This window comes from Ursus maritimus (genome assembly GCF_017311325.1).
Source record: "Ursus maritimus isolate PB19 chromosome X unlocalized genomic scaffold, ASM1731132v1 scaffold_X1, whole genome shotgun sequence".
In the NCBI taxonomy this organism is placed as follows: domain Eukaryota; kingdom Metazoa; phylum Chordata; class Mammalia; order Carnivora; family Ursidae; genus Ursus; species Ursus maritimus.
Window position 1 is genome coordinate 60,691,462 of NW_024423319.1, and position 14,632 is coordinate 60,706,093.

A 14,632-nucleotide genomic window follows, 5' to 3' on the forward strand; every position below is an offset into this window, starting at 1 on the left:
TAACTGGCTTGGTTTATAAAAGATGTTTTGTTTGGCAGTTACCAGTCATTATAAGCAATTATCTTCAAAGGCAAAAAACTGGATTAATTTGTTGCCATTCTTTATGGGATGTTTACAATAAAATTCCAAGTTGTTTGGAATCACTTGCACTCTTGCTGCTTTATGCTTTAACTCAGGTACTGGAGATAAATTAATAAGAAGAAAGAAATAAGGAGTTTCCTTTCCATTATGCAGCTTCAGAGATTTTAATATGTAACTCTTGGGTCTTTCCTTTTTTGTTTCTTTGTCATATAATATTTTATTACTATTTTTTATTTGAAAAACTAGGGTGCTTATCAAAGAAAATTAAGGAGTTTTTTTCCTTAGTCATTGCAGATATTCTTTGGGTCACTTTTAGGTAATAAATGTTTTAACATTTTAAATGTGGGCTGCTTGGTGCATTAAATAACAGCCTGGAAAGCTTCAGTCAACATTTTGTTTTGAAATGAAAAGATTTCTAATGTCTTTATGGCTTAAAAGTTTTAACAACTGAGCAGTGAATCCGTAGCATCTTTCGTTATAGTAATATTGCCCACAGAGGCTTAACTGTATTATAAATGTACATCAAGGAAGGAGAGAAGTAAACCGAAAGGTAACTTTTGATCCAGGAATTGAAAGCCCTAACAGGAACATTTATTCAACTTATTCACTGGCAATTTTCTTCCCAGTGGCATGAACTTCACTTGCTTCAAGGTAAGTAAGCTGGCCAAAGACTGAACTGCATGTTTTATGCATATGTTGTCTGTTTTATGAATTCAGAATCAAGAAATGGTACAGAAAAAAATATCATCCTTGACTTCTTACATGGTATCCTATGGCTATGAAAGGAGCCCAAATTTTCACATTTGGAGAGTGAAGCAAAGATATATTGTTTGTTATTTGTGTTTAGTTGCTTGATTGGTTAAAGATAGTGCTATTAAAGATACAGAAGTGTACATTAAAAATTCTTTATTAGCAGTCTTTGATGTTTTCTGACTTCACCTGCTAAAAAATAATTTTTATAACAAATTATTATAGCAGTATTCAGAAGATCCTTCTTTTCCTAGTTGACAAAGAACAAAGTACTCTCTACCCTCTTTCTCAGTTGTGTGTCCCTGACAATTTAAAGCTACTTGCCAAAAATATACAAAATAAATTGAAGTTGATATATATTGATACTGTAAATTGGTTTTCTTGGGATATTTAAGCCCATACGTTTACATTTGCTATCTTGGGTCTTTTATATTATTATTTAAAAGATATTTTATGCTACATATTGCTGGAAAACCAAACATATCATTAAATAAAATAAACTTTTGTGGCACCAGTGTTTTCCCAAAGTTTTGAGGAATTTTTTTCTTTCCTTTCTTTGCAACTTTTAGAATGTTTTTCTTTGCCAGCTGTGGCAGTTGCTTTAATAATGTTATCTTTCATCTGGAATTATAAACATCTAATAATTTTAATTAAGTTATTAATCATTAACAAATTAAAGTTTAATTTGATATTGGAGAATTTAAAAAAATATTTTCAAAAGCTAGTATCTTTTCATTAATGCATAAATTTTGAATTGTCAACTTTCCTGCTCAGCATATTTATGATTCTCTTCAGAGAATACATTTTGTAGTAAATATATGAAGAAATCAAAACATTTCAGATTACTTGATTTAGGTTACTGATATTACTTGGTGGAATTTATTTTTAGGGGTGTTTTTGTGGTTTATTTTTATCATGATACAACCCTAAATAGAATTTATATAACAACATGTTAATTTTTATTTCGAATTTCATGTAATCAAGTAATTTAAGGCAGTAAAACCGTCTTTTTTTTACTACCTTTTTATTTAAATTCAATTAATATATAGTCTACTATTAGTTTCAGAGGTAGAGTTCAGTAGTTCAACACTCATATAACACCCAGTGCTTATTACATGACGAACCCTCAATGTCCATCACCCAGTTACCCCATTCCCCACCCACCTCCCCTCCAGCAACCCTGTTTGTTTCCTATGACTGAGAGTTTCTTATGGTTTGTCTCCCTCTCTGGTTTCATCTTCTTTTATTTTTCTCTCTCTTCCCCTATGATCCTCTGTTTTGCTTCTTAAATTCCACATATGAGAGAAATCTTATGAAAATTATCTTTGCTCTGATTGTTTTATATAACTTAGCATAATACCCTCTAGTTCTGTCCATGTCATTGCAAATGGCAAGATTTCATTATTTTTGATGGTTGAGTAATATTCCATTGTGTGTGTGTGTGTGTGTGTGTGTGTGTGTGTGTATATATACACCTCATCTTCTTTATTCATTCATCTGTCAATGGATATCTGAGCTTTTTCCATAGTTTGGCCATTGTGGACATTGCTGCTATAAACTTTGGAAAGCAGGTACCCCTCTAGATCACTACATTTGTATCTTTGGAGTAAATAACTAATAGTGCAATTCCTGGGTCCTAGGGTAGCTCTATTTTCAACTTTTTTGAGGAACCTCCACACTGTATTCCAGAGTGGCTGTACCAGCTTCCATTCCCACCAACTGTGAAAGAGGGTTCCCCTTTCTCTGCATCCTAGCCAACATCTGTTGTTTCCTGACTTGTTAGTTTTAGCCATTCTGACTGGTGTGAGGTGGTATCTCATTGTGGTTTTGATTTGTATTTCACTGATACTGAGTGATGTGAAGCATTTTTTCATGTGTCTCTTGGCCATTTGTAAGTCTTCTTTGGAGAAATATCTATTCATGTCTTCTGCCCATTTCTTGATTGGATTATTTGTTCGTTGAGTGTTGAGTTTGATATGTTCTTTGTAGATTATGGATACTAGCCCATTATGTGATGAGAGATTTGCAAATATCTTCTGCCATTCTGTAGGTTGTCCTTTGGTTTTGTCGACTATTTACATTGCTGTGCAAAAGCTTTTTATATTGGTGACGTCCCAGTACTTCCATTTTGCTTTTGTTTCCTTTGCCTTTGGAGACATATCTACCCAGACATTGCAGTGGCGGAGGTCAAAGAGGTTGCTGTGTTCTCCTCTAGGATTTTGATCGATTCCTCTCACATTTAGGTCTTCCATCCATTTTGAGTCTATTTTTGTGTATGGTGTAAGGAAATGGTCCAGTTGCATTCTTCTGCATGCAGCTGTCAAATTTTCCCAACACCATTTGTTGAAGAGACTTTTTTCCATTGGATATTCTTTCCTACCTTGTCAAAGATTAGCTGAACAGAGTTGAAGGTCCATTTCTGGAGTCTCTATTCTGTTCCATTGATCTATGTGTTTTTGTGCCAGTACCATACATGATTATAGCTCTATAATATAGCTTGAAGTCTGGAATTGTGATGCCACCAGCTTTGGTGTTCATTTTCAACATTCCTTTGGCTATTCGGGGTCTTTTCTGGTTCCATACAAATTTTAGGATTATTTGTTCCAGCTCTATGAAAAATGTTGATGGTATTTTGATAGGGATTCCATTGAATGTGTAGATTACTTTAGGTAGCCTAAACATTTTAACAATGTTTGTTTTTGGAGTCCATGACTATGGAATGTTTTCTCCGTTTCTTTGTGTCTTCCTCACTTTCTTTCATTAGTGTTCTATAGTTTTCAGAGTACAGGTCCTTTGCCTCTTGGCTTAGGATTATTCTTAGGTATCTTATGGTGTTTGGTGCAATTGTAAATGGGATTAACTCCTTGATTTCTCTTTCTTCTGTCTCATTGTTAGTGTATAGAAATGGAACTATTTCTATGGTTCGGTTTTCTACGTAGAGTATCATGTCATCTGCAAAGAGTGAGAGTTTGATTTTTTCTTTGCCAATTTTGATGCCTTTTATTTCTGTTTGTTGTCTGATTGTGGAATCTAGGACTTCTAGTACTATGGTGAACAGCAGTGGTGATAGTGGACATCCCTGCCGTGTTCCTGACCTTAGGGGAAAAGCTCTCAGTTTTTCCCCCATTGAGAATGATATTTGCTGTGTGCTTTTCATATATGCCTTTTATGATATTGAGGTATGTTCCCTCTATCCCTACACTCTGAAGAGTTTTACTTAAGAAAGCATGCTGTACTTTGTTGATTGCTTTTTCTGCATCTATTGAGAGGATCATATGGTTCTTGTCCTTTCTTTTATTAATGTGATGTATCACATTGATTGATTTGTGGATGTTGAACTACCCTTGCATCCCAGGAACAAATCCCACCAGGTCGTGGTGAATAATCCTTTTAATGTACTGTTGGATCCTATTGGCTAGTCTCTTGGTGAGAATTTTGACATCCATATTCATTAGGGATGTTGGTGTGTAATTCTGCATTTTAATGGGGTCTTTCATTTTGGTATCAAGGTAATGCTGGCCTCATAGAAAGACTTTGTAAGTTTTCCTTCCATTTCTATTTTTTTGAAACAGCTTCAGAAGAATAGGTATTAGTTCTTTAAATGTTTGGTACAATTTCCCTGGGAAGCCATCCAGCCTGAACTCTTGTTTCTTGGGAGATTTTTGATTACTGTTTCAATTCCCTTGCTGGTTATGGGTCTGTTCATGTTTTCTATTTCTTCCTGTTTCAGTTTTGGTAGTTTCTGCATCCATTTCTTCCAGATTGCCTAATTTGTTGGCACATAGTTGTGCATAAGATGTTCTTATAATTGTTTGTATTTCTTTGGTGTTAGTTGTGATCTCTCCTCTTTCATTCATTTTTTTATAATAGTTTTTTATTATGTTATGTTAGTCACCATACACTATATCCTTAGTTTCTGATGTAGTGTTCCATGATTCATTATTTGCATATAACACCCAGAGCACCATGCAATATGTACCCCCATTAATACCCATCACTGGCCTATCCCAGTCCAGCACTCCTCTCCCCTCTGAAGCCCTCAGTTTGTTTCCCAGAGTCCACAGTCTCTCATGGTTCATTCCGCCATCTGTTTACCCCTGCCTTCATTCTTCCCTTCCCTCTCCTACCGATCTTCCTATTTCTTACGTTCCATAAATGAGTGAAACCATATGATAATTGTCTTTCTCTGCTTGACTTATTTCACTTAGCATAATCTCCTCCACTCCCATCCATGTTGCTGCAAATGTTGGGTAATCGTTCTTTCTGATGGCTGAGGAATATTCCATTGTATAAATGGACCACATCTTCTTAATCCAGTCATCTGTTGAAGGGCATCTTGGCTCCTTCCACAATTTGGCTACTGTGGATAATGCTGCTATGAACACTGGGGGGCATATGGCCCTTCTCTTCACTACATGTGTGTCTTTGGGGTAAATACCGAGTAGTGCAATTACTGGATGATAGGGTAGCTCAATTTTTAACTTTTTAATGGACCTCCACACTGTTTTCCAAAGTGGCTGTACCAACTTGCATTCCCACCAACAGTGGAAGAGGGATCCCCTTGCTCCACATCCTCTCCAACATCTGTTGTTTCCTACCTGGTCAATTTTTGCCATTCTAACTGGCATAAGGTGGTATCTCAATGTGGATTTGATTTGAATTTCCCTGATGGCTAATGATTTTGAACATTTTTTCATGTGTCTGTTAGCCATTTGTATGTCTTCATTGGAAAAGTGTCTGTTCACATCTTCTGCCCATTTTTTAATTTGATTATTTGTTTCTTGGGTGTTGAGTTTGAGAAGTTCTTTATAGGGCTTGGATACCAGTCTTTTATCTGTAGTATCATTTGCAAATATATTCTCCCATTCCGTGGGCTGTCTCTTAGTTTTTTTGACTGTTTCTTTGGCTGTGCAGAAGCTTTTATATTGATGAAGTCCCACAAGTTCATTTTTTCTTTCGTTTCTCTTGCCTTTGGAGATGTGTCATGAAAAAAGTTGCTGTGGCCAATGTCAAAGAGGTTGCAGCCTATGTTCTCCTCTAGGATTTTGATGGATTCCTGTCTCACATCGAGGTCTTTCATCCATTGGAGTTTATCTTTGTGTATGGTGTGAGAGAGTGGTCAAGTTTCATTCTTTTGCATGCAGCTGTCCAATTTTCCCAGCACCATTTATTGAAGAGACTCTCTTTTTTTCACTGGATGTTTTTTCCTGCTTTGTCAAAGATTAGTTGCCCAAAGAGCCGAGGGTCCATTTCTGGGTTCTCTATTCTGTTCCATTGGTCTATGTGTCTGTTTTTGTGTCAGTACCATGCTGCCTTTGTGATCACAGCTTTGTAGTACAGCTTGAAATCTGGCAATGTGATGCCCCCAACTTTGTTTTTCCTTTTCAACAATTCCTTAGCAATTCGGGGCCTTTTCTGGTTCCACAAAAAATGTCATTGGTATTTTGATTGGGATGGCATTGAAAGTGTAGATTGCTCTGGGTAGCATAGACATTTTAACTATGTTTATTCTTCTGATCCATGAGCATGGAATATTTTTCCATCTTTTTGTGTCTTCTTCAATGTCTTTCAAGAGGGATTTGTAGTTTCTAGAATATAGATCCTTTACATCTCTGCTTAAGTTAATTCCGAGATAACGTATGATTTCTGGTGGTATTGTAAATGGAATGGATCCCCTAATTTCTCTTTCTTCAGTCTCATTGTTCGTGTATAGAAATGCAACTGATTTCTGAGCATTGATGTTGTATCCTGCCACATTACTGAATTGCTCTACAAGTTCTAGTAGTTTGGGGGTGGATTCTTTTGGGTTTTCCATATAGAGTATCATGTCATCTGCGAAAAGATTTTATTTATTTAGGTTCTCTCTCTCTCTCTCTCTCTCTTTCTTTCTTTGGCTAGAGTTTTACCATCTTATTAATTCTTTTAAAGAATCAGCTACTAGTTTCATTGATCTGTTCTACTGTTCTTTAGGTTTCAATTTCATTGATTTTTGCTCTAATCTTTATTAATTCTCTTCTCCTGCTTGGTTTAGGATTTATTTGCTGGTTTTTCTCGAGCTCCTTCAGGTGTAATGTTAGAGTGTATTTGAGGCCTTTCTTGTTTCCTGAGAAAGATTTGTATTGCTATATACTTCCTTCTTAGGGAATTATACTAAGGATGCACCTTTGCTGCATCCAAAGGTTTTGAATAGTTGTGTTTTTATTTTTATTTGCTTCCATGAATTCTTTTTAATTCTTCAATTTCCTGGTTGACCCATTCATTCTTTAGTAGGATGCTCTTTAGCCTCCGTGTATTTGAGTTCTTTCCAAATTTCCTCTTTTGACTGAGTCCCAGTTTCAAAGCATTGTGGTCTTTAAATATACAGGGAAAGACCCCAGTCTTTTGCTACTGGTTGAGACCTGATTTGTGACCTAATATGTGATCTGTTCTGGAGAATGTTCCATGTGCACTCGAGAAGAATGTGTATTCTGTTGCTTTAGGATGGAATGTTCTGAATACATCTGTGAAGTCCATTTGATCCAGTGTGTCTTTCAAAGCCCTTATTTTCTTGTTGATCTGCTTGGATGATCTGTCCATTGCAGTCACTCGGGTGTTAAAGTCCCCTACTATTATTGTATTGTCCCATGTATTTCTTTAATTTTGTTATTAATTGGTTTATATAATTGGGTGCTCTCAAGTTGGGGGCATAAATAGTTACAATTGCTAGATCTTCTTGTTGGATAGACCCTTTAATTATGATATAGTGTCCTTTCTTATCTTATTACAGTCTTTGGTTTAAAATCTTATTTATCTGATATAAAGATGGCTACCCCAGCTTTCTTTTGATGTCCATTAGCATGATAAATGGTTTTCCACTCCATCACTTTCAATGAGGAGGTGTCTTTCTGTCTAAAATGAGTCTCTTGCAGAAAGCATATCAGTGGGTCTTGGCTTATGTGGGGGAGGAAGATGGTGGAAGAGTAGGGGTCCTTAGTTTTGTCTTGTTACTGAAATTCAGCTAGATAGCTGTCAAATCATTCTGAACACCTGTGAACTCAACTGGAAATCTATAAAGAATTGCTGCAATTCTACAAATAGAAAAGCGACCACTTTCTGCAAGGTGTGGAGAAGTGAATCCGAGATGATATATCAGAATGTATACCACGGGGACAGGGAGCCTCCATAAGACAGCTACCAGAAAGTGATATAGTAGTGGAGTGCAAAATCAGAACTTTTAGAAGTCAGCTCCAGTGAAGGACGCCCCTGCCTGAAAGGTGCTCAGGTGGTAAAGCCAGGCGGAATTGTAGGTGGGTCAGCCTCATCTCAGGATCCCTGGAGTCAGAGAAAGAGTGGCAGTGCCTGAGTGTGGCAGAGTTCCCAGGCATTGCAGCAGGGAAGCCAGCTGCAATCAGAAAGCCCAGGAGTGGGCTCTCAGCTTGGTGTTGCCATAAACCTAGAACCTTGGCACAGTCTGGTGACCGCTCTTCGAACAGGATCCCAGCAAGTGGCAGAACCACAGTGAGAACTCCTTCTCTCCCCCAGGAGGAGTGGCACGGGTTTGCGCTGCAGGAGTCTGCTAAGTTTGGAGACTTTTAAAGCAGGGTTGCATGCCTGAGATATAAATGCTGGGTCACAGGCTGGGTGAACGTAGAGCGTGGACGAAAACAAGGGAGACAAGAGTGATTGACTGCTTTTCCCTGAGGGTTCACTGAAGAGTGGTCGATGCCATCGTTCAGTTCCAGGGCTGGAGACTGGGAGGCTGCCATTTTTCTTCTCACCCTCTAAAGTGACGCAGAAATCCTCAGGGAACAAAAGCCACATAGAGCAATCTGGAGCCACTTACACTAAGCCCAGCTTCCCTGGCAAGGGCGGTGCAATTCCTTCCAGGCAAAGACCCCTGAGAATCAGTGCAACAGGCCCATCACCCAAAAGAGCAGCAAAAACATCTGGCAAACACCAAGTTTACTGATCACACAGAACTGCAAAACTCCAATGCTAGGGGAAAATAGTATATAGAATTCATGGTTTTTTCTCAGAATTCTTTAGTCTTTCAATTTTTTGTCTTTTTCCTTTTCAACCAATTTCCTATTTTATCAACTCTTTTTTAAAATCTTTTTTAATTTTCATTTTTATAGTTACATTCTATCCTTTCATTGTATTTAATTATATTTTTGTATATATATGGGGGGTTTTTTCTTTACAATTTTGGGATGTTGTTTCTTCTAACAAACCAAAATACACCCAGAATCTAGTGTATTTCTCTTTCCTGTTCACCTGTCTGATTATATTCTCTCTCTCTTTTTTTTAATTTTCATTTCAGTTTTGGGTCTCCTCTGATTTGTTTAGTGTATATTTCTCTGGGGTCACTGTTGGTATTTTAGTATTTTGTTCTCTTGTCCATCTATTCTCCTCTGGACAGAATGACAACACAGAAAAACTCACCTCAAAAAAGAGAACAAGACATAGTACTGACTGCCAGAGACCTGATCAGTATGGATATAAGTATGTTGTTGGAGCTAGAGTTCAGAATAACGATAAAGATATTAGCTGGGCTTGAAAAAAGGCGTCGAAGACACAAGAGAATCTTTTTTCTGGAGAAATAAAAGAACTAAAATCTAATCAGGTCAAAATAAAAAAGGCTATTAATGAGATGCAATCAAAATGGAGACTCTAACTGTTAGGATAAATGAGGCAGAAGAGAGAATTAGTGATTCAAAAGACAAAATGATGGCAAATAAAGAAGCTGAGAAAAAACTGGATCACAAGGGGAGAATTCAAGAGATAAGTGATACCATAAAGAGAAATAGCATTAGAATAATTGGGATCTCAGAAGAAGAGGAAAGGGGGGGGCAGAAGGTTAATTGGAGCAAATTATAGTGGAGAACTTCCCTAATCTGGAAAGTAAACAGGCATTCAAGTCCAGGAGGCACAGAGGACCTCCCTCAAAATCGATAAAAATATGTCAACACCCCAGCATAGAATAGTGAATCTTTCAAATTTCAGAGACAGAGAAAATCCTGAAAGCAGCTAGGGATAAGAGGTCCATAACCTACAAGGGAACAGGACATATGCCCTTGACATTTTCATAATCACATCACCAAGTAATCCTTTCAGTTTTACGTGTTGTTCGTTTTTATTATAATTGTGGTTAATAGTTCTTATGATGAAGAATATTATTGAGGAAAAATTATAGTTCAAGTTTGTAGTAGATACATTTTTTATTTACAATTGCCTCAAAAATATGACTGGTGAATACAATGACATGTTTTCAACACTGTAAAAATACTAATCTTTTATCATTTTGCTTATATTTATTCAAGCAGAAGTTGTCAGAGAACAATCTGAGATAGTCACATGCGGGGAATCTCCTTCACTAATACATATGAGGATCTCATACAGGGATCGCCTTCATTGAAGAAGATATTTACCAGCAGGAATTTGTAGTCTGTATTTATATCAGTGATAAATGGCTAACAAAAGATTGGTCTATCTCTTCCCTTCCCAGACTTATTTGTTCATTCATTCAACATTTACTGAGTACCTTCTATGTGCCAAGCACTGTAATTTTATAAAGAGCTTTACAGTTTACAAAGTCCATATCTCAAACATTCTCATCACCAGAAAGCAACTATCACAAATTCCATTTTCCAGGTGAGAAAAAATGAGTTTCAGTGAAATCAAGTAATTTGCCAAAGGTCACCTGACTAGTAAATAGAAAAGCCTTGATTCATCCAGAATATCTACTTTCCGTTTTCTAGTCTTAGTCTTTATATCTTATTAATGGGATAATATCTGGTTCTATTTCCCTCCTTCTCGTTCTCCATAAAATAGAGACTCTGAAATCTTGCATGTGTTATCTTGAAGATCACATTTTCTTTTGTTTCTGGATAAGATCATTTAATAGAGGACATTAAGATGTGGATGTTTAGATCTCTTAGTACTTTGAGGAGGTGGTATAGTTAGGGACTAAAGTTTTTAAAGGTACCAGGTTCTGAAGTAGAAAAATTAATGGAGCTTTTAAAAGTCCATATATTTATGCAAACTTACACAAAGGGTGAATGTCCAAGAAAAATGTAGAATTTACCCTATCTTACTGTGAGGATTAATTCTGCTAATAATGTACACTAGTCTGCTTTACAGTACATGATACAAAATTTGTCTGTTATTGCTACCTTTCACATTTTATGCTTTTTGCCAGTTGCGAAACCAAGAATTTATTTTCCCTTCTGAGCTTAGATGAGTTTCAGGGACACTTTTCAAAGAATGCAGCAAGGTTCCTGACTTAATCCAGGAATTTCGGTTTAGGGCTTTTTTTGTTTTGTTTTGGGTTTTTTAAAAAACATTCTTTGAACTGCCTCTGAGTTTTACTCATTATATTGTCACTCTTCCTTTGAACCCTCATTTTATAAATTTGCCCAAATCCAAAATGTCCAGGGAAAATAAGACCATTTCAAAAGAAAAAATTTACTATCTTAACTTTCATATACTCCTCCTTTAATATCATTTTATTTATTTTTATTTTTTTAAAGATTTTATTTGTCAGAGAGAGCACAAGCAGGGGAGTGGCAGGCAAAGGGAGAAGCAGGCTCCCTGCTAAGCAAGGAGCCTGATGTGGGACCCAATCCCAGGACTCTGGAATCATGACCTGAGCTGAAGGCAGGTGCTTAACCAACTGAGCCATCCAGGCATCCCAATATCATTTTAATGATAGGGATTTTTTTTCCTAATTAAGACTTTGGGGCAGGCGTGGTAGTTGGTGGGGTTTGACCAGCCCTGTAAATACAGTAATACTGAATTTGAACCCCTGCTAATTTGAGTTTTATAACAGCTCTCTGTAGAATATATGTGGTTATTTGGGACAATAAGTTTCAATTAATTTAACTCAGGATCCAGGTTTTTGTTACATGGTAGATTTCCCTTCCTGGGGTTTTGCAGTGTGTTTTGAAAAGCAATTAGGACTGCCCAAGTTGTATTTGGTTTATGGCATTTATATTGGTCTCATTCATATTCGCAATGGCACCTTTTCTCTTCTAACCACTTTCTACTCATTGTGATTGTTATCTAAGGAACAGAAATGTTGGTTTCTAACAGATTGGCTATTGAGTTTTTCTATTAGCAAAGATTGCTGTAAAAATTAAACTGAAGGGGAGTAGAAAATAGAGTATATTAATTTTCTCTGGGCCTGCTGCCTAATTTCTAGTAACTCAGTTCTGCTTTATTTTGGGTTTCAAAATAGAGTTTATTTTTCTAGCTAGATAAAGCAAGTCAGGTTTGCCTAACTGATTATATCTACATTAGTCTTTGCTTACATTAGAAAAAATATAACCTATAAATCTGAATTGGAGTCTTGTGCTGTGGTTAAACACCGTTTTGTGACCTGACCTCTGTTTGACAGTGTGTATTTAGATAGAAGTAGCCTGACATGGAGTCAGGTATTGTGGTTATGGTGGAGGGTAAGGGGAAATGGAAAGCTAAGGGGAAACTTTCAGTTATAAGGTCTATCTTAACCAGAGGAGAGAAAGCAATGGGGTTTGGAGGGTTAATGCAGGATGAAATCCCCTCGTGTTCAGGTTTTGGGTGTCAAGCACAGCAGCCTCAGAAACAGGTTAGGGGAAGCCCCACATTTTTTGTTTTGTTTTGTTTTTTGAGGTGAGAGAGGTTGCAAAACAGTCATTGGTGGTGATGGTTGGATTTTAATATCAGAATTGCTGTATTAGTAATAAGAGTTATATTTCTTGAGATCTCAACCCTATTAGGAAATTATTATTAGCTTCATTTTGCAGATAAGGAAACCGAGGTATGGAAAAGCAAAGAACCTTGCCCAAGATCACACTAATAATAAATGACAGGATTTATACTCCAGTGTTTTTACAAAGGCTGTGTGCTTAACTATTATCACACATGCCACTTTCCATTGGGCTAGTTTTAGTTCTACCTCTGTCAGAGACTTGAGTGTCTTTGTTTGTTTGTTTGTTTGTTTCAGTTTTTAGCTACACAGGCTGAAGTTAATTACTAAATGATTTCTAAGGTCCTTATGATTCTATTTAAATTTCTTGCTTGTCTTTTCTTTATGCATCTTCCTAATCTCTGAAACATACTTCCATTGGAATCTCAATTTTTTTGTTTTAACTTCAAATACTGTAAATTTTGAAAAGTATCACCCATATGAATAAATTAGAAATCTTGATGAGCCCAATATCCTACTGATTATAGTTATTCATTTGGAGCAAATATCCCATCTGAACTGCTCTAGGAGGTTTCAATTTTCACAAAGGAAGGCTTACAAAATGCAATTTAGGAAGTGTAAAAAAAGTAAATAGAAATGTTGACTTCTAGCAATGACAATGTGAGGAACTCCACTGACTTCTCAGTGGAACTGGTGAAAACTATTTAAAAAAAAACCCTCTGGAAATGGTCCTAAGTGCAAACAGCAAGTAGAAAAAAAAAAATCGGGTGCCTGGGTGGCACAGCGGTTAAGCGTCTGCCTTCGGCTCGGGGCGTGATCCCGGCGTTATGGGATCGAGCCCCACATCAGGCTCCTCCGCTGTGAGCCTGCTTCTTCATCTCCCACTCCCCCTGCTTGTGTTCCCTCTCTCACTGGCTGTCTCTGTCTCTGTCAAATAAATAAATAAAATCTTTAAAAAAGAAAAAAATCTGTTTAAGAAAATCTGGAAATTCTGTAAGAAAGATGAGAACCTATGGTATTTGAACCATAACCAAGACTGCTCTCTTCCTATGCCATCCCAGGTCAGCAAGATAGACTGTAGATTGCTATAGCCAAGAACACAGGCTTCCTCTCCCCAAAGCTTCAAAGCCAAGGACTTTCTTCCAGATAGGAGCAAGACATTCGCATTTCTCAACATTCCCCCAGCTATGCCTTATTGAGGCTAAGTCCAAGTGAGTGAAGTTGTTGGTGGAGGCTCCCTTTTTCTGTCCAGCCCCCTCTCATGGAATGGAAACTCCATTTTGGTATGATGGGCTAAGAAGACTGAGGCCCTGATCACATTTGCCCCAGCTCATGATGTAGTGGTTCTATACCTGGAGAAAACCTCAGGCTGCTGCCTATGGCCCTACTGAGTGCTCAGCTCCTAGAGTGGGGGTGTCACTCAGAAGCCTGCCATTGTCCCCACCACTGGCTTGAGACCCAACTCAGATTTTGTCTGGTGTACTAAGCCAGCCATAAAAAAATGTATAATGCCTTCCTGAAAGAATTGAATTTATTTGCCTAAGTGCTCTCAAAAACAGTTGACAGTGTAGTGAAAGGCAAGTAAAAGGAGGTTCAAGAAATTGGCTAAACTGTAGGGAGGCTGGTTTATAGGAGACAACCAGGGAATAAGACAGTTGGGAAGAGCCCTCCTAAGGTCAGAACAAATATCAAATACCTCAAAAATGTTGGGTTTTTTTTAAAGATTTTATTTATTTATTAGAGAGCGAGAGAACGAGCAGGGTGAGGGGTAGAGGGAGAAGCAGACTCCCCTCTGAGCAGGGAGCCTGGCATGGGACTTGATCCAGGACCCTGGGATTATGACCTGAGCCAAAGGCAGACAGTTAACAACTGAGCCAGCCAGGTATCCCAAAAATGTTAGTTTGTAAAGCAGTTTATACCACAGGAAGTTGTTCAAAACAAGTGAGTAATCAGCCTGCAACTAGCGGAGTTTAACAGCTGGATGCAGTCAGGGGAAGAAAGACATCCTTTCACAAACCACTGTCATCCCAGGGTGATTGTGGGCATACCAGAAACTGAAGCTCCCTGAGGAACAACTTTAGACTATTGACACTGTGTGAGGAAAAATAGACCTCACTAAAATAATCTAGCCAGTTA